General features: G+C 28.4%; 1 protein-coding gene and 1 long non-coding RNA gene across 4 annotated transcripts in view; one reads left to right on the forward strand and one right to left on the reverse strand.

Moving 5' to 3' along the window:
- The window catches only part of LOC126760352 (serine-rich adhesin for platelets), a 95,813-nt gene that overhangs the window by 58,272 nt on the left and 11,828 nt on the right, over nucleotides 1-25,713 (reverse strand). The gene's annotated exons all lie outside the window — the stretch shown is intronic.
- On the forward strand, nucleotides 9,543-12,610 carry LOC126760354 (uncharacterized). The gene is made up of 2 exons (XR_007667189.1): nucleotides 9,543-10,018; nucleotides 11,962-12,610. It is a non-coding gene; the product is annotated as an uncharacterized LOC126760354 (long non-coding RNA).

Here is a 25,713-nt window from a genome sequence, read left to right on the forward strand (position 1 = left end):
AATTTTTTGATTAGCAGATGTGCAGCTATTGCCAAATAGAGGCCAAAACTGTAATCAAATAACAACAATAAAAAAATATAAAAGCCAAAATTAACAAAAACGATAACAGTCATTGCTGATAATACATACAATATGTAAAACAGGTAATAATCACACTGGTGTGACCGTGCTGATAAATGAAACAAAGAATTATTACGGAAAAGTGACACAAAAAGGGAATTTTAAGGCAGTGTAGAAATGAAACAAGGTTAAAATTTAGTAAATATGAATAGTAATCCATGCTAAATTTCGTGGCGATATCTTGTCAAATGAAAAAGTTTTCCATGCAACCACTTTGCTCAAATGTTTCAGTGTGTATGACAGCTATATGCTATAGTAGTCCGATCTGAACAAATTCTTCGGAGATTGTAGCGAAGCCTTGGATAATAATCTACATATGCTCAATTTCGTGCAGGTGCCTTGTTAAGTTACAAATACTATACTCGTATAAGGACTTGAGTTTTATAGGTAAGTTTGTAGTATGGCAGCTATATGCTATAGTTTTCCGATATCGGCGATTCCGACAAACAAACAACTTTTTGAGGAGGAAAGGACGTGTGCAAAGTTTCAGATCGATATCTCAAAAACTGAGGGACTACTTCGCGTATATACAGATGTACATGGCTAAATCGACACAGCTCGTCACGGTTACTATTTGCTACTATGAGCAAAATATAGTAAGACTTTGTTTATAATTTTAAAATTCTTAATTTATTCTTCCAAATATATTGAAGGGGACCAAAGTAAACCCCCTCGACATCAATACACTTGTGGCAACGTTTTTTACAAACCTCGAAACAGTTATTAAAGTAAATTTTCGGAATAGTCTTCAATACAGTCGAACACGGTAGTTCTGAACGATGTTGACTGAAAATTTGGCGAAAAACTCACAAAGCATCAAAACCCAGGGTTTTCGGCCCATAATTCAAATAGCTTCGCGCAAACGACGCCTAACACTCAAACGGTAGTCCTTGCTGACAGTTTGGCACGTCGGAAGTATTTCCGAATACACCACACATCGATAATTGAAGAAAACTGCCAACATTACCTTGATTTCTGATTTGCTTGACCTGGTTTTTTCTGCTTCGGCTCACCTTTGCCACGCTACTCGGCCGATTGACCGTCTGTTTCCGGGTCGTAAGCAAAGATCTAAGACTCATCGTCAGTAATAATACGTTTCATGACATCCTGGTAGTCGGAAAGCATTGTTTCACAGACATTAACAATCATACTTTCACTTTGCTTAGGCCCAAATGATCTTTCAAAATGGTTTACACTGATCCTTCCGATAAGATCTCTGATCTTTAATTGATCATCAGTTGATGTTGAGTGTCGTCTTAGTCGTGGTTGATCGTCAACGCTTTCTCGACCTTATTTCAATATTTTGTACTAATAAAAAACACTTTTACAATTATCACCAAAGGAAGGTCTTTTCCAAATTCTAAACGTTTCGGCACCAGAAATTTGATTCCGCCCACAAAATTTAATGGAACTCCTTTGTTGAATAATTTCACTCATTGTAAAGGTCGCCGAATGCACTTTATGTACTTCAGAAAGACAAGCGTATACTAAACATTAATGATTATTTTGATGTGACTCAAAAAATATTTCGACGAATGTGTTTTCATCCGAAGTTTAAATTAAAAAGTATTAAGAAAGCTCATCTGCTGGTAAATATTTTTGGTAGCAACTAATAAAAGTTACCTACAAATATTTAATAATTGAAAATCCGTAAATATTGCTTTAAGCTCCAATTTTTCAAACGATACATGCTACAGTTCTTCTTTATTCTTTATGAAGTATGAAATATGCTCGGCACGCAAAGTGTGAACACACTATTATGAAACTCATAAGTTAAACCAGGACATGGCACGTAGTTTGGACACATTGTTAATCGTTTAGAAAGCAGAATATTCGCCAAGAAATAAATGAATGCAGTCTTTAACTGAAAAACTGCTTTCGCAAAACCAAAACAGATTCGCTTCAAAGTTGACTAATCACTCAATGGCAATCGATTATTTTCATATATGTATCAAAGCGTTAAAATCGAAATGTGTTTTAGCAATACAGCCAAAGTCAGCAAAAATATTTATTAAATTCTATTTTTTCAATAAAAACAACTTTCTATGACAATATCAAACAATAAACTCACTTGAGTTATAAACTTAATGCTAAATTTGTAAAAAAAATTATCGTATACTACACGCTACCGTGAACTTAGAATTTTCACAGTTGATTAGACGATTGGTTTCGCATTTTTTTTCTAATTTTTTAATACTTTTTATGATGTGCACAAACAATAGCAGTTGACTGTCTAATATTGCAACAATTATGAAGAGCAACGAAAATAAACCGAACAACTTCATGTAGTGAGCAGCGAGCGAGTTAACAAGAATATTGATTACTTGAAGACTGATAACTACATATATGAGTTGATAAAAACTGATAGCGTAGCGTACTTTTTCGACTTGATTTCACTTGTTCGTAAATTATGCACTCATGAATGGTGGGTTTTGTATTTATAGTAATTTAGTATATGTGAAACTTTTCCACACCATCAATTGTTTTATCTTCCCCACAGCTCTAAAATTTTTGCTGCAATGGTAGCGTTTTTGATTAAGTAATATTTGTTTAATTTTATTTTTATGCGTAGTCTATAAGAAGTAATTAAAATTGCTGTATTTATGTCTAATTTAATTCAATTTTATAGAGAGTAGGGTGTGTCGTTTTCAGGAAAAAAATTGTTCAGCTAAAAAACAGGCGAAAAACTTTCAAGTTTAAAAATACAAAAATAAAAGTCATAATTTCATATAATTGGATATTTTAGTTTGAATTTGTTCAGAATTGTGCACTGTATGAAAAATGGCTTCGCAACCTTTTTCTTTGGTTTAATTTTCTACCAGCACAATTTTGCTACAAAAATAAGGAACAAGACATTTTCTCAAGTGATCAAAATCAAAAATGGAAAATTAAGAACATTTTAAGATGCTTACTTTTTAGTTTCAAATACAAAATTACACACCCTAATAGAGATAGTTTGGGAAGGACTCAAGCCAAGAAGATTTAAAAACTGAAAAAATGGGAATAAAATGTGTTATTTGTTGATACAAAAGGCATATAAAAAGTAAAAATGTTTATATATGTACGTTTTTCGATACCGATAATTAATCGGTTTGAACTAACTATAAACATATGAAAATAATGCTTTTATATCGTTCATTATGCATTAGGTACTTAATTTTTTTATTTAATCAATTTATTTTGGATATCGATAAATAATGGATCTCAACTGATTATAGACATTTAAATTTTTTTTTATTTATTACAGCACATTATATACATTACTACATTTTTGCATTAATTTAATTTTTTGATCGATATCGATAAAAAATAATCGATTTTAACATATTATAAAAATATAATAATATTAAAATTGTTTATCTATTGCAGTTCATTAAATTCTAAATTACGAAAGTTTTTAAATACATAAATTTTCTATCGATATCGATAAAATGATATCGAAAAAATGCTAAAATATAATAACAATAAATTGTTTATATATTGGAGTTCATTATACTTCTGCATTATTAAATTTTTTCTTTCCATTACCTTTTTGTCGATATCGATAATTAATTGTACTGATAAAATAATGTTATGAAATAAATGCATTACTAAATTTTTGATTACCTTCATTTATTTTCGATACTAGAGTTCATTAAAACTTTACTATATTGTTCATTACCTTAATTTTTTATCGCTATCGATAAAAGATAATCGATCTTAACTGGTTATAAAAATTAAAAAAAATAATAAATTATTTATCTATTGGAGTGCATTATACTACCTCATTAGTAAACTGTTTCATTACATTAATTTTTAATCGATATCGATAGCTAATTGATTTCATCGATAAAATAATGATATGAAATAAATTGTTTATATTTTTAGAGTTAATTATCAATTATTAAATTTTTATGACCTTCATTTATTTTCGATAATTTATCGATTCAAACTGATTAAAACATAAAAAAAATATTTTTTTATCTACTAGAGTTAATCATTATTTTATTAGAAACAAATTTAATGTATAACGATTAATTAGTTATGAAAAAGTTCGAAATCGATCGCGCTTAATTATCGAAAATATGAATTTAAATCCGCTCTAATATCGATTATTCTATTACAAGCTAGTTTTTTTTATTTCCTAAATGTTCCAAAAATTTACCCATATAATTTTTCCAAATTTAATTTTTTAATTTTAATACAGTCACTATTATTCAAGCAGCTGCTTTTAAATTTTTACTCATTTTCAACAGTTTTGAATGTACTGTATGGATTTAAACGTCAATGATATACTATACTTTCCATAATCTACAAATTTGCAAGTCATTCCGAGCTGCCTAATTTAACTATCTACTTTTTCGATACAAATGTATGATCACTAACCTTCAAATTCAACTGACAGTACAATTTCATGTACATATACATATGTATGTTCATATATTTCACATAAGGCGTAATTCACACTATGGCTTTAATTTGACAGTCTTAATATATACAAATATTGTCAACAAATATCTTCTCTGACACTTTAGTTAAAATCACTTCATAAAAGGTTTGTTGAAACCCAACTGTCAGACAATTAAGGTTATGCAATAACTAAAGCTAGAAGTTAAGATTAAAAAAGGGTAGATAAAAATGAAAGCTAGGTAGATTAATTAATAATTGATAGGTGTGAAAGACCATTACATATGTTTGTGTACTTAGTTTATCACCATTACACTCACAATCTTATTGAGAGTATGACACATTTCGAAACACTAAATAATGTAATTAATTCATTAAGCGGAAAAATGAAGGGGCTTAAATAGTAGCCACTTTCATTTTCGCTTTTACTAAGCTTCAACTAAGAAATGTATGAGAAAAAGCATATCTATATTTTAGAAAATATATAAGTACATACATATGTACATATGTATCTACAGAGAAAAATAAAATTATGAGAGAAAAATATGAGCTAATTGAAAGTATTTTGTTTGTGTGGCGGTAGAGAAATGACATATTTTTCCCCGTAGGCTCAAAGATTGTGTCATGCATGTGACGGCTGACGCATAGCGATTCCGCATCCCAAAACCGAACGCAGAAAAAAGAAAACAAACAGATAAAGCTGCTTTAAAAGGCAACTTGACCATCACATTACCAAATTCGTTGCAGTGAAGGCGATTATAGCCGACATTCAAAATGTCTGAGATGCACACAAAAACGGGAAAAAATACATACAAAGCGAAAAGTACAAACACAGCTGCTGTTAGCTTTATAACGGTATAAATTTGGTTAACGATGACGCGCATAAACGGCACAGCGTGATTTAGTATTAAATTTCGAGGTAAAGTCAAAGTTTTAAGCCAAGAATTTCTGGCATCTGTGTCAATTGGCCGGCAATATGCGACCACACGTGAACTTTAGTACGGTTGAACGTGTGAAACGGCAGGAATGCAACGAAATTGAAAGCTAACGGCTTGCATGTAAACATAAGGCGTGTGAGAAGCTACAAATGACTGTCAAAAAACGTAAGAAAAAAACAGCTGACACTACAATATGAGCGTAATTTATTTAGTGTTTTTTTTATTTATTTTACCAAAAGAAAGTGTGTGCAGACATAATTGAGTGCTCAAATGCAATCGAAGCCATGAAAACTGTAGCTAATTAATCATTTTCGAAGTGATTAACTAGAATAAAAAATAAAATTTCTTGTAAAAAGCAAGTCATGCACTTCCCACAAGCGTTTATTCAGTTTACGCACTAATTGCACTCAGTTGCTTACAATTTATTGACACATTTTAGTCAACATTTTTTATCTTGCAACTCTCATTCTTGCATTTACCTTTATTACAATCTTTTGGTGTTGCGTTTGACACTTTGGGCATCCACAAATCGCCTGTACCAGTTTTCAAATAAATCATGTTTATTGCCGTTAGTAAGCGGGATAATATTTTTAAATCTTCAGCGGCTGCGTGAAGACTTATATATTCAATTAAAATATATAACTTAAATTTAATTATTGCGATAATTATATTAATTCGAAGCACAAAGAATTTAGCAGAGATATTTGAAGAGTAAATTTTTTTTTTATGTTTTTTTTTTTTTGTTTGAAATATTTATATTGTAAAATGTAGAAAAAATTGTGTCAAAATTTTTTGAGGTTTTTTGTAATAGTTTTTTAACAGCAGAGTTGCAAAATATTACAAAATTTTTTTATTAGAATATTTTTTTTATTTTATTTTTTTTTAAGTTTTTTGTTATAAAATTTAAGCAGCAGAGTTGCAAAAAATTACAAAATTTTTTCAATAAATATTTTTTATTTTAAAAATACAATAAAAAAATATATAAAAATTATTTTTTATATTCTAAAAAATATAATAAAAAATAATCTATATTTTTGGATTTTTTTCTCAAGCTATTTGTGGCTTTGACATTACACTTTATACAATATGCGAAACCCGATCTTCAAACCTCAAGTGGCAAACTTTTATTCCTGTGATTACAGCTTTAAAAATAGATATTCGGCGAAGTGCGCAGCAAATATGTATGTATGTATGTATGTATCACGTGGATTGTAATGTGCGGTTTTAATGACGTCAAAATCAATGACAGTCGTGGCTAATACAGTGGCACTTAATTTTTGTTTTATTTATAAAAGAAATTTATAAAAGATTTTTTAAAATACAGCAAAAAAAACATCATATTTGTGCTTGTCAATCACAAGACATGTTATGTGCAGTTTTCAATTGTCAAAATTAAGGACTATGACAAAAAATTAAATTGATCAAACAAATTGTTGAAATAAAAATTATTTTTAACATAACTTGAAAATCTAGTGAAAAACTTTAAATACAGACTTCTCAACCACATGGAATGGACGGTAAGGCATGCAATCATTTCATTTGTCAAAATTAATGACAATGACAAAAATGCATTTTATGAAATAATTTGTTGACCTAATAAAGCAAAAGTTTTTTGAGCTAAAATCTTAGCAGAGAAGCACAAATTTGCTTGTCAATCACATGGATTGTATGGTTTCCACTTGTTAAAATTAAAAACAATAACAAATGTGGCAGTTCATGAAAAAAACATAACATAATTCCGTATGCAATTTGTTGGCCAAATATAGAAATAATAATAATTTTTTGACATGACATGATTGTCAAATCTAGTGGATAAACTTTAAATTCAGACTGTCAAGCATATGCAATATGTTTTGTTTTTATTTGTCAAAACTAATGACAATACTTGCATTTAACATAAAAAATATTTTGACTTAAATTTACAACCTAATGAAAACGTAAAATTTAAGAACAAAAAAATATATTAAAATTAATATGAAATGACAAAAATCTTAAGATGTCAGTTTAAATAACAAAGAATTGCCAGTTTATTGTCATTTCAATAGTTTTTCTTAATTTAGTTAGAAGAAATGTGTTTGAGACACTTTTTTCAGTTATTCTAACACTTTGGCGGTAGCGACATTCATGCTGGAGACTATAAAATAGTAACTAAAGTTTTTGGTTTTTCGATTTCAAAATAAAATTTTGGTTTATTATGATCTACTCCGCCACCTAAGGGGCCAATTTCGATTAAACAACACACCTATGTATATACATATATGAACATTATTTTCAAAGTTGATAAGGCTGTCTATGAAGTCTATCATTCCTACTTACTATATAACACTGACATAAAGGTTTTCTCTTAGCTGTCAAAACTCACAAAAACTGTAATACGTACATATACTTGTATGATATTTCTAGTAGAACTGTTGTAAGTTAACACAATTATATTCGATTTGCGGCAATGACAACTTATAAGCCACAGAAGTAACCAAAACTAAGACGCATACTCCATAAATTGTGCAGAAAATGGCAACTCAAGTACGTTAATTTCCGTAGAATAGAATAAATGGCGTATAACAAAGAGAAATATTTCCAACAATATAAAATGACAAATACATATAATTTACTTTATATTTCAACTATTTCCATTACAATTATTTCACGCAATAGCCTGTTTTGGTTCACTGGAGAAAGTAATTGTTATATATTACTGTTTGTTTTGAAGATGTGCGCGCTGTTGCCATAAAAGGGGTACTAAGAGGCGAGAATAATTGCGCGCTGAGTGCGTGAAACGCTTTTTATGCTTTAAGAGACAGTAAGTGTATAAAAAGTGCTTCAAAAATAAAAAAAAATATCTAAAAAATTTAATATAAAAAATAAATAGTAAAAAAAATTATAAAAAAAAAGAACGTAGCAAAGCAGAATAAACCAAAATGAGCACAGAATATATAAAAAAATATGTATGAAAAATAAATATAAAAAATTTTAAAGCAAAAAATAAAAAAAAACATATCAAATAATACAAAAAATTGCGAACAAGTGGCTACACAATCGCAAGTCGCTATTAATAATAAAGAATTGTGATATGAAAGTAAGAAAAGTATGAAGAAAAGTAGGCAAATGTGAATAAAGAAAAGTCAGTGGTTATAAAAGAAATAAGCATACGTTAATAATACCAACAACAATGCCAATAGCCGAACGCATTTCAAACAGTTCTTTGCAAACAAGGAAATAGAAAGAAATTATACCAATAACAAAAACAAGACGATATGTCGTTTTCGCTATTTGCTTTTCGTGTGAACGGAAGATGCGCGCTTAGGAGCGATGGCAGCAGCACGGTAGGCGGTGAAAAATGTGCATAAACAATTAATAAATCAGCAACAATGGGAAGCAGCAGCACAAATAAACCGCAGAATAATAAAGTAGCGGCTTAAAACGGTAGCAACGGCGGTGCAAAAACAACAAGTGAAGAGACATTGACCCAATTTAAAGTTTTATGGCAGTTTTGAAGTTTGAAATGTAATTTTTTTTTAGACATTTGAGAGGCACTTTAGGAAAAAATAAATAAAAAAGAGTAGAATATATGTATAATAGAAAAAGAAAATAATAAAAAAATTTAAAAATATAACAAAAAAAATTACAATAACAATGTATAAAAAATTTTAATATAATAAAAAAATTAAAAAGTTGAAGAAAAATATTTAAAAAAAATAAGGAAAATAAAAATTATTTAAAAAAACCAAATATATATACATATATTTAAAAAATTATAATAAAAACAAATGTGGAAAAAATATATATAAATATAAAAAAATAGTTGAAAAATTTATAAAAATTATATATAAAACAGTATAATATAAAGTATTTTGAAATTAATAATATTATTAAAAAATATTTACAAATACAAAAATATTTGAAAAAAAAATAAACATAGCCAATAAATGCAGAGTGAGAGAGACCGAGTAAATATGTAAATAAAATAACTGAATATATGCATATAAATTTCTTTTTCAATTATTTACTTGCTTCAAGTTTGACATACAAATTTTTGTATTCACAAGTGTTTTCGACGCTCACTTTTCCACGTAAAAAACCGCACAGACTTTTAACAATTTATTAAACAAAAAACTCAATATTAAAAATATATGTACATAGTATATACAAAATAAATAAATATGTCGCACAGTTCACAATTCGAGAGCCGAAATTTTTTTTACAAAATACACGCGCACGCCGTTTTGCCTTTAGAATCGAACTAAAACAAGGGCGGCGCAGCAAATTAACAGCAAGCAAGAAGCGCCTGCCCGAGCAATTGAATAAAAACAACAACAAACATAACTAATTTTAATACAGAATTATGGCGGCAGCAGAGTGGCAAATGAGATACAACAAAAAAGTGGATTATTTTTGTCTCAGTGGAGCAGATGGCGGCGGCACGATAAAGCGGTGAGTCGAGGTGAATAAAGTGGAGCTTAGTCGGTCGCTAAGCTGGGCAGCGGTTCGTGGGTGGACCGGAGGTATTAAAGAGAATTATGGAATATTTGAGGTCGGCGAAAAGTGCGCGAAAAAGGAGTAAGCAGATAAGTCAGGTATTTAAAAATTAGATCACTGCAAAGAATATTATGAAATTAAAAATATATGGGGATAAAATTAAGTGGTAAAAAATATGGATAATAGAAATGAAAAAATGTTTGTGATAGATTAAAAATGGTTAATGAGAAAATAAATAATAATACATAGAAAATAATTTCAAAATATAAATAACTTTTAAATTCAATAATTTGTTTAAAATATAAAAAAAAAAATAATTTAAAAAATTAAAAATGTTTAAGAATAATTAAATAAACAAAATATTAAAAAAATTTAAAAGAAAATAATAAAAAAAAATTTAAAAAAAAATATTTAAAAGAAAAATTATAAAATAATATATTAAAATTTAATTAAAATTAAAAATATAAACTTATAAAAATGCAAAATTCAAAACAAGTTTTTAATTAAATTATTTTTTAATTATATAATTAATTATAATTTAAATAAATTAGTTAAAAAATATTTAATTATATAAAAGTAAGAGATATTATTAATTAATGTAATAATAAACACAACAATTTAAACAAAATATTTCATAAATAAAATAAAAAAATTAAAAACATTTTTATTAAATTTTAATTAGAAAAATTACAGTAAAATTATGAAAGAAATTAAAATAAATTATTATTTTTTTTATAAAATTAGGTAAATTTAAAAAATATTAAATATGTATGTATGTACATATATAAAATAAGTATTTTAAATAACATATATTTTACAATTTAAAAAATTTAACAAAAAAAACAAAAAAAAAATCAAAACATATTTTTTTTTATTAAATTTATGCTTTTTTTTATCATAAAATTGTTCAAAAATTTACATAAATTAATAAACAAGTATATAAAAAAATATAAAAGCAATTAATTTAAATTATTTTTTATTTTAAAAAATTATAAATCGAATTATTGAATTAATTTTTTTATTTTAGTTTATTGAAAACAAGTTTATTTATTTTAAATAAATGTTGAATGGTATAAAATATCAAAACTAAGAAATTTAAGTAAAAGGTGTGTATAAAAATTTTAAAATTACAAAAAAAAAATAAAAAATTTCAAAATAATTTTTTTATAAATTATTGATTTTTTTAAAGAAATTTAAAAAATGGTATAAGTTAAAAGTGCAAATATAATAAAATTTAAATAAAATTATAAAATTAATTAATATAACTGTTTTTTTAAAAGATGTAAATGTAAAAAAAATATAAAAATTATGCTTTTTATAAAAAAATAAAAACAATTGTTTACAATAAATTTAAAAACTAAAAATAAAACATAATTATGTTGATATTTTATAAATTTTTTAACAAAGTATAAAAAAATTAAAATTAAATTAAAAATATTAATTAAAATTAAATTTAAATAATTTAAAATTTAAATAATTTTAATTTTATATAAAAATATAAGTAAGCAAGTATAATTTTTTAAAGATAACAAATTATTTTAAATTAAAAATAATAATTAAAATTAAATTTAAATTATTTTAATAAGATAAAATTAAAAATATTTTAATTTAATTTTATTTATTACTTTTAATTTAATTAGATTTTTTTTTACTTTTATACTTCTTTAAAAAAAATGAAAAGTTAAATACAAAAATTAATTTAATTCAATATTGAAATAAGAATTATTTTCATTTAACTTTATTTTATAACAAGTAAATGTAAAAAAATATTTTTATAAAAAATTAAAAATTTTATTTTTGAATTGCATTTTTTTTTCAAAATTATCAAATATTTAACAAAAAATAAAAAAAAAGATACAAGAAATTATAAATTTAATTTTGGAATTGCTGTTTTTTTTTGCAAAATTATCAAATATTTAACAAAAAAAAAAAAGATACAAGAAATCGTTAATTTATCACAAATAAAATACCAACAATAGCTAAATCCTTCAACTATTTTTTTACCGCTTTTATATACATTTTCTACTTCCATTTCCTTAAGTTGTCAATTCTCTGAAGTGGCCCACACAATACATCAACATATCAAGCTGTTTAGTATGGCAACTACTCAACTAGATTACCACAGGGATATAAGATAAAAGCATTGTGCCTTTCATGGCAATATTCTGTAAGCACTGTCAGCATAAACTACAAGGAAAAGTCAACAAAAGTGGCGCAAAAGCACAAACCTGGAGTTATTATCATTCTATTTTTTTTTAGTTTTGGCTGCTTCCCGAGAGGTAGCGCATGCGCAGAGGAGATAAATTTCAAATGCAAACAGAAACAAACAAACAAATATGCGAACTTAAAATATACATTGTATGTAACTGTTGAAGTGGTGAATAAAACAGAAACAACAAAATGCGTGGCCAACAAAAATACAACTAACAGGTGAGTGTGACAGCAGCAAATAAGGAGTGGAAAGCAGTGCAAGAACAAGAACAAATCGAAGCACAACAAACCAAAATAGCGGCATATGAAATCAGTTGCCAAAGTGGTGGGTGTGCCATATACGGGGGAAATCAGCTTAAATATAGATATTTATGTATGCGCGTATATGAAATTATATAAGTGAAACGCGCAGTTATTTATTATAAATTATAATGAAGTTACTATAATTAGTATAACAATAAATAAGCACAACAACAAAATTAGCAGAGTCGCATTTTCGTACTATATACATACATACATATGTATGTATGTATGTAAACATGTTGGTAAGTACATAAGCACGAGATCAACGTTTGATATGAAATGGCAGTAGGCGCTCTCGCCGTTTTCGGTTGGCTGCGCAGAGAGATGGTCAAAGTTGATTGCTGAGGTTTCGCACTGAATGCTTACAAAGCAAAAAGTTCTGTGTATAATATTTTTAATCACAAGATCAGCTTTTAATGTTAGAAAATATGCGGAGAGAAGAGTTAAAATTTGGTTATAATAAAGTTTTGCGGTGCAGAGAATGATAGAGGCAGTTTTGCACCGTTATTTTTAAACCCTGAACAGGGAGTTGGTAACACTTTGAAGGAAAAATCAGAGAATCTATAAGGAGTACACAATCATACATACATATATACAAGTAAATGATCAGCTTGTCGAGTTTAACTCGATTTAGCCGTGTCCTTTTATATACGCGCGTATTAGTCCCTCGGTTTTTAAGATATTGATCTGAAATTTTGCACACGTACTTTTCTGCTCAAGAAGCTGCTCATTTGTCGGAACCGCCGATATCGAACCTATATAGCACATAGCTGCCATACAAACTGACCGTTTGAAATCAAGCGCTTGTATGAAAATTTTTTTTATTTGACAAGATATCATTACGAAATTTGACATTAATAATTGCTAAAGGCAAGTCTACAATCTCCGAACACAGTGTACGATTGGGACTACTATTGCATATAGCTGTCATACAAATTGACAGATAATATCAAAATTAGATTTTATTATACCCTTAAATGCTATAAGAAATGCAACAGTGAAGGGTATATAGCAATCAAACTAAACATTAGGAAGAAATGTGTGTTGAGCTTGACAGAAAAATTCATTGTTAGCGACGTCATAAACGACTGAACGTCAAAGGCTGTGTTTACCATAAAAGTTTGACAGTTTGTTTCACTGTTATATTCTCAATCGTTCTTGTGCCACACTATGATAGTCATAACTGTGTGAAATATATGCAAATATCACTTTACAAGTTTTTATTATAAGAGACTTCTCTTTCTTTACTCTCTCAGAACCTTGCTTTTCCGAGCTAAAATACAAAATAATTCTCTTGCTTACGAATTGGCGTCATTTTGGTTACAATTTTAGACTCGTCGAATAATTTTATCCACACATCTAGATACATCCATATCACCACACTTCATATACTGCTATTTAAAACACCTGGAACACTCTTCAATCACCGCTAATTAACTATCACCACTCAAATTTTGTTTTTTGCAACATTTACCAAGCCGGTAGAGTTACCAGAAGTCAAAAATCAAGAAGTCGTGGTTCAACACACAACAAAAATAAATTGCTTTTATGAAAAAAATTTGCTTTATCTAATCACCGCTTGCTGCCTGAACTTTTAAGCATACACTTCTCATTTCTCTACACATTTCTTTTGCACTTTACCGTTGCTGTGATTATTTTTTTTTCATTTTGAATTGCTCTTCTGTTATTGTTGTTGCTACTAAAATGTTAATTTCATACTTTTTTGTGTTGTGCCTTTTTGAGCATGAGCATGTGTTGTTGTCTAAAATCATGTTGGCACAACAACAAACAATAATTACACAATACCATCAGCTGGGTATACTAGCCAGAAGTGGAGCAATATTTTTTTACCATTTTTTGATTTTCCTTCTATTTTTTTTAATTTTGTTTTACTTTTTCTAATTGTTTTTTTTTACCATTTCTATTTTTTTTTACTATTTCTAATTTTCCATACCAATTTTGTTTCTTTTTCATATACCATAATAACATGACACTCAGCCATCCGTGCACTGCTTTGTTGCTGGTTTATGTTTTTTTTCTTTGTTCATCGCTTCTTTTGGGTCGTCGCTGCCACTAATAGCGCTGTAATTATTGCTAACTGTCATACGCTCACATTCACAGATCAGCAAATTTTAATTTACATATGTATGTACATATACATATGTATATTCATAAATATGTATGTATGTATATAAGCACTATTTACTACGTAAGTACCACAAGAAGAAGAATAATAGTCAGTCCAACAATTATTGCAATTTTTTTTTTGTTGAATTTGTTACATAGTGTAGAGTTCATGGCGCATGGTAACTCCAGCATACATATATAAAACGGAAAATTGCGCCAACAACACCACAGAAACACAGCTATCACGATTAGCTCAAACGTTGTGGCTTGTTTTTGTTGTTGTACAGTGTTCGTTCAACAATTATTTACGTACTTAGACGAGGTGTTTAATTTCAATTGTCACTCATACCGCTTCGCTCACTACTTTTAAATACACACCGGCATTTACTAGGCATTCCAACTCCCCCACCTGTCGGGTGTGTGTTGAGTTGTTGGAGCTTCCTGTTGCATGTGGGCGCATTATGTTTGAATAACTGCAAATCAGTTGACGGTTGATGTACTGACGTAAGTATATTTGTACATACATACATATACATACATATGTACATATACATATATATACTTGTATAAAGGGTGCCCTTAGAGTTTAGAACTTGTATTTCAAATAAATCAGGCAAGTTTATAAAAAAGAAGGCTGACCAGTGTAACTGTCAACTGTTTTGCTTTAGTAGTTGATTTGACAGCTGTCACTTTAGGAAGTTCAATATAACCGAAAATACACAATTTTTATACACGGAAATAATAGTTGTGTAGGCGTTTAAGTTAAAAAGAAAAAACTTGAGTTTTTAATGAAGTGAGTTCAGCTAAGCTAGGGAGAGGCTAAACTGACTGAGGGCAAAAAGATCACTAGATCTCTTGCGATCGATCTTGGGGCAAAATGCTTTTGCGACAGAACATGCACCAATGGTCGCCCAGCGCTGTCCAAGCTACCGCGGCCCAGCTATTTAGTAGAACACAAGAGGATACGGGAGCGCCGATACGTTCCCATTCTACCGTTCTAGGGTGGCTTTTCTTGCTAGCTCATCAGCTTTACAGTTTCCTGCGAGTCCGCTGTTGCCTTGCACTCATATTAGTCTTATCACAAAGACAATCGTTGCTACTGATAGCGAGGTTAGACACTCTTTGTCCAGCCCTGAAGGTACTGTTAATGAGTTCAAGACTGTATCGCCGCTCTGCTATCTGAGTGGATGGTCTCTTCTCTGAAGGAGGCTGCACTCCAGCGCAGTAAATCTACTGCTACCTTAATTGCTGCAACCTCAGCCTGGTGCAATAGTCAGGAAGTCTGAAACTGGATTTGATAGAGAGCTCCTGACAGTAGACCTCTCCACCAACTTTCCCCCCCAAGCTTTACTCATCCGTGAAGAAGCTCATTGCCCCTCTCCTCGAAAGCCTTCTCCTCACCCACAACTCCCTCGACGGTTTATGGGTAGAGAAGGAGCCGCCAGAGTTTCGTTTAGCGACTCCATGATCTAAGTGATTCGGTATGAAGTCAAGGTCAGTGAGATTTCCGAGTGTTCGGACCCATGTTCTTTTAGGAACCCCGACTCTCAGAGTCCGAAGTTTGAAAAATTCTGGGTTTTGAAAAATTATCAAAAAATGTATAATGATAAAAAACATAAATAATTTAAAAAAAAGAGCTGGAAAAGACTACGTCAACGAGAGCAAGAAATTATAGCGAAGAGAGGATAGATGTATACAGGATCTTTACGATAGAAATAATGAATGAATAAATATCTTACATCCATTCATTTTATAGAAAAATTTTCGATTTTTGATCAGAAAAAACTGTTAGCGTATAATATGGGGAACCTTATACAGAACATGCAGAAAAAATTGACAGCGATCAGATCATTTCACTCTAAAAAATCACATAAGTAAATTTGAAGAATGCAGTTTTGAAAAAAAAAACGAGTTTAAAGTTAAAGTGATGGTGCTGATTGAACTGAGCGGCTACCTTTTAGAAGGCTGTAATTCAAAAACTATTTGAAATATCGATTTAAAATATTGGTAAGCTATTTCTAAAGGTCTAACCTTCCGAAATATGAAAAAAATTTAAAATCCGACTCCCTGAAGTAAGTGCTGGTTCCATTGTAGAGCACCCAACAGCAACAATTTTGGACCTCTCAAATTATTTCGGATCCAATTCCATAGTAATTTCATTATTTCTGCCTAATAATATTATATATTAATATTTAAGTGAACACTTTTGATTTTATTTTAAATTAAAAATTTTCTCTAAATATTTTTTTCTCAAAAAAATCAATATTTTTGGGCACCCTGTTATTAATATCACACAGCTGATTCCAGAAATATTTCTTTTTCGTAAGCTTAATATTTAATATTCTAAAATTTAAACAAAAAATCAAAACATGCATGTAAATCAGCGCTATTTTTACGGTCAGCAACAACAACAACTAGAAAAACACAAATTATACGCAAATGTCAGTTGCACGTTGCAAGCACTCGAAGTAGAGCGACATTAATACTTTTGCTGAATAGTTTTTGTTATTGTAGAAAACAAGGATGCCAACCACATAGCCGCACTACATATACATACATACTATGTATACGTACATATATACATAAATACTATGTACAAGCAGCACACAAACGAAATGCATCAAATTAAATTAACTAAGTAGCGCGAATATGTAGGCAAAACAAAAAGTAGCAGAAGACACAACACCGCACGCAGGGTCACTCAATTGCAGTTATTTATGTGGGTGGTGATGGTGGTGGTGGTGGCGGTGAATTGAAGTGTACGGAAAACTACAACTGATGCGCGTTTGGGCCGGCATGTCACGCGTTGTGGTTAATTATTGCAGGCACCATGTTCGGAAAGGAGTGGTGGGTATGAGGTGGCATGTGTATGTGAAGACTCGGTGTCGATAACAGCGATAGACAGCTGTGGCAATTAGATAAGTAATTTCGATGCACATGTTTGTTTGGTTAAATGTTTAAACAGTCGTTCGAAAACGTGTGTGTACTATTACTTGAGAACAATAAAAGCAAACAAGAAAAAAGTTTACAAGGTTGAATTATTTTTTTAGTTGTTATGAGAATTTAATGGTCTGGAAATTTGTTTAATAAATTTAATTTTTTTTAAATAAGTTATTTTTTTATAATAAATTTAAGAAATATTTTTTAGAATGAATTTTTAAGAATTTTTTTTAATACATTTGAAAATTTTTTTTTAGAAAAAAATTTATTTAAGAATAAAAGTGACAAATATTTTTTGTTTTTATAGATTTTGTAACTTATTTTAAATAAATTATTTTTTTTTTATAATAAGTTTAAGAAATATATTTTATGATTTTTAAATAGAATAAATTTGAATTTTTAAAAATATTTTTTAGAATAAATTTTTAAAAATATTTCAGAATAAAAGTGAAAAATATTTTTTTGTCTTTTATAAATTTTGTAACTTTTTTTAAATACATTAATTTCTTTTTTATAATATAATATAAATATTGCAAATCTTAACCATAAAAAATGTATTTTGAGAATAAATTTTAAAATATTTTTTTTGGAAAAAATTTTGGACAAGAAAAACTATTAGCACTTGAGAGAAATAGTGAACTCCAGATCTATTGTCCTTCACATAGAGGAATGTATGTAATATAAGATTATATCATTGTATACAAGTAAAGATTAGAAAATTTGTTTACTTTTACTGAACATAAATTTTCACTAATTAATAAATAACTAAATTTTTTTCATCTTAAAAAATATTTATAATCCAAACCCACAGAATAATAATTCACCATAAAACCAGCTCATATTATTCAACAAATTTTTTTAGAATACCGCTATAACTTCCACAGTGCTTGAAATATAGGCCGTACGTATACTTTACAGGCACACTGTCTGTAAGCCAGATATTTTGAAGGCAACAAGGCAAATAACCGCCATTTGACACTTGTACGGGGGCGCTGACGAATGAGCTGATTTCGTGGTGTTCTGGCCACATACATATGTATGTACATACATACATATAAATATGTATCATGTACATATTTAAGTGTAAGTACTAATGAATTAAAGAAAGTGCTCGGTGGTGGGTGCTGTTTTATTCAGCACTCACTAATTATTTGAAGAAAATTGCAAAGGTATCACCTTAAGTTGGTGTGTCAGCAGTGAAAAGTTAAGGCTTCGAACTGCAATTAGATAAATATGCAATTAAGTGGAGAAACTTAATGCGCAATGAATTATTATCAATTAATTTTGGACAAAAGATATGGAACTGTTTAGCTTGCTGTCGTAATTTATGATTGAAAAAGTAATTATAAAATGCTTAAGACTTTAATTAATTTTTACTAACTTTTTATAGTTTTATTTTTATAATATTTTACAATATTTTTTATATAAAAATGTAGTTCATAATTAATTTTAATAATTTATATTTTCTTTAATTATTAATTTTAATAATTTATTTTTTTTTTAATTATTAATTTATTTTTATTCAGTTTTGTTTAAAATATTTTTATTCATTTTCATTTATATTTTAAAATTAATGAAATTATTAGTATTTTCTATATGAAATTTTGTGTTACATAAATTATTATTTTTTTCTTTTTAACTTTTCTTGCTGTCTGTTTTAAAATTAATAATATTTTTATTATATAATTTAAAAAAAGAAATTTTTAGAAAATGTTGAACTTTTTATTTATTTATTTTCAGTTGTTTATTTTAATATTCATTTTATTTTATTGTTTAAATTAATGAATTTTTTCACAGTTTCAAAAAATCGAAAAAATTTTTTTTTCTTTTTATACATAACTTGTCTTAATATTTTAAATTTTTTTCTGTCTGTTTTAAAATTAATAAAATTTTTATTATATCATAATTAAAGGAAATTTTTAGAAAATGGAACTTTTTTTTATTTACTATTTCAATGTCAGAAATTTTCAGAAATTTGTTAATAATATTTATTTTTTATTTTTTTATAAAAAAGAATTCCCAAAATATTTTATAAAACAATTTTTTTTTTTTGTCTTTCTCAAAAAGTTTTTTATTTATTTTTAATTAAAAAATAATCTATTTTTGTATGTCTTTATGAATTAATATTCTAATACATATATTTATTTTTTGTCATGAAATTGTAAAAATAATTTGATAAATTATTTTAAATAATTTTTTTAAAATCTTTTCATTTTATATTTTAAATTGTTATTATTTTGTTGTTACATTTAAGAATTCTGAATATTTTTGAAAATTATTTAATTTAGTTTAAGAATTTTGCAAAAATTATTTTAATTTTTTTTAGTTAAAAAGTATTTTTTATACTTATTTTTGAATGAAATTTTTATTTTATTTTTATCAAGAAAACAAATAATTAATTTCATATTATATTAAATTTTTCTATTTTTTAATTTTTTTTGTTTTATTTTTTATTATTATCATTATTATTTTGTTAATATTTAACATATTTTATTTTCTATCACTTTATTACTATTTTTTTCTTTTTTTGATTATTATGGAAATTTAGTTTATTGGATATAAGAACTCCTAGAACATTTTTTTTTATTTATTTATTTTTATTTTGCTTACATAACGTCTAGGCACAATTATTTAGCCGTTTGTTTTAATAAATTTAAATTTAATGTAAAAACAAAACTTTTTATGTAAAAGAACTCTTACAATAAATTATTTTAAATTATTTATTTTTAATTTATTTTCTTTAATATTATTTTTAATAACAACAGCACTGCGAACAGTTCCGAATTCTCATTTAGCGCCTATAAGTATGCAACACTTGCAATGTTTACAGTGGAGGCCAATAAAAACGCGCCCCAAGCAGCATAAATGCCGGTTTTTCGCTTGGCGTGCGTGCAATCAATCAAAGAAAATAATCAACAAAACAAATTTACAACAAATAATAACAACAACATAATTAGACAACAAAAAGCATAATGTAAGCAATTATGTTGACTTATAACTAATAAATTAGGCGAGTTAATGACCTTATCAAAGTTTGGGCGAAGAAAAGGAAAATCAAAATAACTGTGCAATTACAAAAAAAAATATGTGCAATGTGAGCTTATGGAAAATACATTTGACTAATAAATTAATAACATGCAATTTCAAAAAAAATAATAATAATTGCAAAAGTTAAAAAAAATATTATTGCAAGTGGCGTCTTCAAGAGAGTATAATGTAATAAAAAGCGGCAAATTGTGTGTTTATATCAACGAAATTGCAAAAATTTACGTAGCGAATGAAGCGCTTAAGGAAAGTGAAAACTGCAAATTACAACAAATTACAGCGAAGCAATATTGCTAAAACAAAAAACACTATGATTGCATTGCAAATTTACTACGTGACGCGTATGTATGTATGTATATACCAATAAATGTTTGTATGCATTTTTATGACTTATTTTTATACATACATACATATGTATATTACTTATTTATATACATATATATGTACATATGTACTTATAAATATTTTTGCGGTTTTTTGAGCGCTCACAATGTTATTGACATTTGCTAGAGAAAAACTTTTTAGTGTCAACTGCATATAATAAAAATCAGAAAATAAGCAATAAATATGGCTGCAATATTGCATGTGATAAAGGCGAACATATTAATAAAATGTATAATAAATTTTAATGAAAATTTTACAACGTTAGTGATTGAATAAAATAATTAAAAATTATAAAATTATATTAGAAAAATAGAGAAACTGCAGCTTTACTACAAATAAAAATATTATATTAAAATAATTGAATTTTAAAAAAAAAAAAAAAAATAAAAAAAATAAAAAAAAAAATTTAATAAAATTTAAAATTAAAAAATTAAGAAAATTAATAAATACAAAAACAAAATTAAAAAAAAAATTATAAAAAAAATATTATAAAATATGAAAATAAATATAATAAGAATGTTGTCAAAAAATTTGAATAACTCTAAAAATTACAAGAAAATTATAAGAGAGAAAAATATATTTCAAAATTTAAGAAATCAAAAAAATTCACATCAAAAATATAAAAATTAAAATAATTTTAGAAAGCAGTGAAAAACTTTCTTGCTAATTACAACCAAAAATAATAGTGTACGAAATTCAACCGTTATACAGCCACATGCTGCAGCAGCAGATTAATTAGTTTATTTACTTTTTCCACAAACATAAATATTTCCAAGTGCATGTTGATTTGCATTTCATTGCTTATTATTTCTGTGTTAATGAATTCATATGCAGTCAGCATTTTCACGCAAAAAAGTAAGAAAAAATATTTATATGCCGTAAATAAATAATAAAATACGGAATAATATTTTTGTGTCAGTTGCACGTTTTATTCACTTCATTTCAATTTCGCCAAGCTTTGGCTGCGCAAGAATATCATGTTTTCATGTCGGCGCAAGTTGATGCATGCACAAACAAATGCATACATGAATGCCATCAGCTGCATTTCAGTTGCAAATGAGGAAGTTTTATTTTTCTTAACGAGTTGGAAAGTAGGTTTATCTAAAAAGATTGCGGTGGCTGCAGCTGAAAGCTTTTTCACATTTGACGTATCACAAATTTAATTGTCAATTCAATTCTTATAAATTGAATACAAACGAATCGTTAAAGCGGTAAAAAATGACAGTGTTGCTACTAATGCCATTCGTGACAGCAGCTGTCAGAAGTTAGCCGTGCAAAAATGTGGAAAGTAACAGATAAATGGAGCAAGATGGATTATGACAGAGAGATGGATTGGAAGAAAATGGAATATTTCTACTTATAAAATATTTATTTTTAATTTAATTTTTTATTTTTCTTTTATTGTTTTTATAACGATTTGCGAACAACCAAACACAATTTTCATTTTGGATCTATTATGAGGAAACACATAATTTGTTTATAAATGTTTCAGTGAGCCAGCCTGTGTAATTGGCATACATTTTAATAAGATTCACGATCTAAAGGCAGGTTGTTTTTCCGCTATCGAAGGAGCTGTCTGCAATCGAAAAAATCTGTCTTAAAAGAAGCAAATTTAATTTTGCAGTGGAAACGACACAGCCTCCCTTGCAACAAAAACTGTAATACCGTGGGCATTATTGGTCCACACTTCTATAAAAACTGAAGCTAGTGATAAGATTACCATCAATGGAGAGCACTACAGCCACAGGATTCGCGACTCTTTAATTCCCCAAGTCAATATTAATAGCCTAAGTTTTAATTAGTTTCAGCAGGACGTTGCGAGAAGCCTTATTTTACTCCAAACCCACACTTTACAAGGTGATCAGACTATAAGAAGCTGCCTACCGATCAATAATCTGTAAATAAAATCGACTCCGTTAGTTTGCAATTTTTACAAAAAAAAATCACTGTAAGAAAGGATTTGTAAATGTAACAAATAAACGCTGGAAAAACTTTTTACTAATAAAATGATTCTCATCAAATTTCCTTCGAACACTAAACAACATAAAATTTACATACTAATGAAGCCACTTGTATTTTCTTAAAGTTTTTAGAGCAGTAATAAAAACAACGCTAAAAAAATTATCACCAGAATAAAAAAAATTGTGTGTTTAAATCAACGAAATTTTCAAAGAAACTATTCAAAAGCGAATTGCTTTTTCCTTAATATTTTTTAAGTTAGTAGAAAAGTGAAAAGTTCTATAATTCCAAAAAAACACCCTTAACAAATAAATGCATACTTAAATAGAGTCTCCAACTCGTAACACGATGCCTGTCAGCTATAAATACAGAGCTACTAATAGCCACGAAGTAAACAAGTATATTCTTATTAAGGCCACACCCGCTTCGTAATTCCCGTATAACAGTATAAAACGAAAACAATAATGTCACAGGAAGTTATTAAAGAAGACACGGTAAGTGGCAAACAGTTTTTTCCTTACTGAAAATATGGGAGATATTTTTTTCAAAGACAGACAACACAAGCAGGTGTGTCTTCCTTGAATTCCTGTCAAAAGCACACCGGTGACACTTAGTGAAAAAATTATGGAATTAGGTTATGACCCAAATAATCACAAAAAGCGCACACAAAAAGATAAACATGTAGCTGCTTATGTAGCTAAGCATGCTAAGGCGTATTTAAGTTTGTCTCAAAGCAGCTGAATTAATATCAAAACTCTAACCTCAAAAAAGTTTATAAAAGGACACGCTGAGTGTGAGCTGGTAGCTGTGTTCGAGTGGCAACAAATGAGCTGGAAAGTTTCAGTGAAAATAAAAAGAATGCGGAGCTTGCATAAATTTGCGCACTTAGTTGCGGTTCACTGAGCAAATATATGCACATGTTTGGACTCGAATGGGAATATTAGAAAATTATTTCGTTTGGCAACAAGGAAATAGTAATAGTAAGAAAAAACCAAGTAAAATGGCTAAAAATAAATTTATCTTCGAGACTTCTCTACTCAATCTATTTAAGCTCTGTACTCTTCAAAATAGGTGCAAAAGCAACAACAAAGTTACACCTGTAATTCCAATTCAAGACAATAACCTTAGGGTAACACTATAGCCGCCAGCCATTTCATCTCTACTTCATTATTACAGTTTTTTGTATTTATACCAGTTGCTTGTTCGATTCATCACTCTTCGAAATCTGATGAATTGACTACCGATCTTCTCATAAACAAAGTAAAAGTATTACTTAGAATATTGACTGAGCTCCATAGCCCGTCAAAACACAAGTACTTGACGCGCCCGGCTTTTAACTCCACGTGAACCATAAAATCGGGTTTCTTCTTTCTTGATACAACTCCTTAGCTGTGACTTATTTGCAGTGAGCCGATCGCGATTACCAAATGAAGCCAAGCCCATCTACATTTGGTCTTTCTCATACAAAGAAAACCTCCCTCAATTTTCACTCTTCTAAAAACAGCAGTTACACAATCTAAATCCTTCATAATTGGAACGAACCCTTTAAAATCGTCCCTATCATCGTACGTCAAATATTTATAAATACTTAAATAATCAGTGGTTTATGTCCGAACATTTATATTATTCCATTTGAAAATGAAAATACGAAGGAACTTATAAAGCACTACTTTCGTTCATAAAGGCAAAGCTTCATTTTGTCAGTCCAGCCTTTTTTCTGGACAAACGTTGATGTTTTTGTTATAGGGGAGAAATGCTGTCGAGTTGACTTTCCTTAGCCGCATAAAAATCCGAGTTCTTTACGGTTATGTAGACCCGACTATCCTGGGAATGTTGATGTCGAACCTTATGTTAAAACTTAAGGGAATCATTTGTTAAAGTTACTTAGACCCGACTAACGTGGAAACGTTGATGTCGAACCTTATGCTAAAACTTAAGGGAATCATTTGCCCACAATTTTAAGGTTATGACTGTAGAGAAGACCAATTAAAATTAGGGATAAAGAGAGTTCAGACAGCATTTGAAGAGGTAAAGAGTTTTTAGCATAATACTAGAGCAAAGTAGACCTATCAAAATATTAAAACCCTACCTTACAGATCGCTCATTGCTAGTCTGCAATACAGCTATTGCAGTCACTGTTTGACTAAAAAAGGTAAAACATATCGGAACGGCGGTTTTTTGAAGAAAATGTCGACTCTGATGGTCTTCAATGAGCCAATCTGTTGAAGCTAATTTTCAGTGGAAGGGCTTCAATGAGCCATATCTGTAAAAACAGCTTCAGGACACCGAACTTTGAGGGATTTTTTGTCGAGTCCTAAACAACAGCTTCTGATATTTGTCCTCAAGATTCTAAAACTGTTCTTACCGATTACAAAACTTTAAACGTTTAAAGTGAATCGTCGGGCAATTTAGAAGCAACGCAAAATCGGTGGAGCCAAAATGTTTTGGCTCCAATTTCATTGAGGATTTAGTTAGACTGAAAGAAATGACGAGATACAAAAAACTATGCATATATGTATGTATATGGGGCTTAAAATAATTAAATAGTTTCATTTCATTTGAAAGGTCTTCAGCACTTAAGATTGTTCACATTTTTCTCAATAGACAGCACTTATGTACATATGTACATACATACTTATATCCTTATTTATACACTTCGTTAATATTGCAGGTTTTTTAGCGCTCCCGAAATATATCTGATAAGAAAAATAATGTTTTGTATGAATTTTAGCCCGTTTTTTAAGTATTAATCGTACTGATTTTGACGAAAAATATAAGTAAGACGAATTATTCATCGTTTTTCATTATTCAAAAAATAAACATC

This window comes from Bactrocera neohumeralis, chromosome 5 (assembly GCF_024586455.1).
Source record: "Bactrocera neohumeralis isolate Rockhampton chromosome 5, APGP_CSIRO_Bneo_wtdbg2-racon-allhic-juicebox.fasta_v2, whole genome shotgun sequence".
Taxonomy (NCBI): domain Eukaryota; kingdom Metazoa; phylum Arthropoda; class Insecta; order Diptera; family Tephritidae; genus Bactrocera; species Bactrocera neohumeralis.